The 928-nt window shown below is 30.1% G+C and overlaps 1 protein-coding gene across 6 annotated transcripts in view; it reads left to right on the plus strand.

Annotated features, from left to right (window-relative positions):
- Positions 1-282: 282 nt before the first annotated feature.
- LOC106463264 (nucleobindin-2-like) overlaps positions 283-928 on the plus strand; it is a 35241-nt gene continuing 34595 nt past the window's right edge. For 3 of the 6 annotated variants that reach the window (XM_022390699.1, XM_022390703.1, XM_022390701.1), the window contains exon 1: positions 284-379. The gene's annotated coding sequence lies outside the window, so the exon portion shown is untranslated. Of the gene's footprint in view, positions 380-711; positions 735-928 lie in introns of those variants that run through there. The other 3 variants (XM_022390702.1, XM_013923279.2, XM_022390700.1) reach the window with 3 other exon arrangements.

Below are 928 nucleotides of genomic sequence, written 5' to 3' on the forward strand. Positions count from 1 at the left end.
TTTTACTCGATTCTAATCTTATGTGCTAACCATAAATAATATTAACTGTAATGTTACCTGAATGAAGACATATTGAAAACAGTTTTGACATTCGTGGTAGTTAAACATGTTTTCGAATACTCAAAATTTAGTTTTTAACCGAACTGAAAAGTTTAACGTTAGTTTCAATACTGAAATGCCAATTTTCCAAAATATGCACATGGAAAAATTTATATGAATTAATTGGATGACGTACGTGACGAGAGAGGGGTTTTTCCCCGCGATGATTGGCACGTGGAGAAAGTGACGTGTAACTAGTTTTGTGAGATAGAATTAGTATCAGTAAAGTTACGCATTTATATATACTGAGTCCATAATAGTGCAGTACATACAGAACGAGGTGAGTTGAGATTTAATAAGCAAAATTGTCATATCACTGTGTATTACTATTACAGTTTATGTAAATCACATAGCAGTTATTTAAATTAGGAAGAAAGGACATTTCTAATTTATAATTAATTAAATGCTTTTAATTTTATGCCAGTCTTTCTATCCCAATACTACATTTTTTTTTGCCCAGCCAAAAGTTATTTGTTCACTATCGGCTGAAAACATTCAGTACAAAATGTAATAATTGATACAGTGATAGTGATACTGACGTGACAATAACTGAATCAGTAAGTTGAAATTAACATCTCACGAAACAATAGGGTAAAGTTCGCAAGGACGACATATATAATAGCACTTACTAATTGGTAATATTATTTTCTATGAGTGTTTTAAATTCATAATTTTTTCTTGGTATTTGAATTTTTAAAATCGAAAACTAGAAATTAATATTGGATGAATATATATATATATACGCACGGGCCCTTTATTTTAAATCAGTTCCGAATTTACAGTACTTGAGGAGTATCACATTCAGTTGTCGTTTTTTGCTTACTTATCC

Source organism: Limulus polyphemus, unplaced genomic scaffold, assembly GCF_000517525.1.
Source record: "Limulus polyphemus unplaced genomic scaffold, Limulus_polyphemus-2.1.2 Scaffold1362, whole genome shotgun sequence".
Classification (NCBI taxonomy): domain Eukaryota; kingdom Metazoa; phylum Arthropoda; class Merostomata; order Xiphosura; family Limulidae; genus Limulus; species Limulus polyphemus.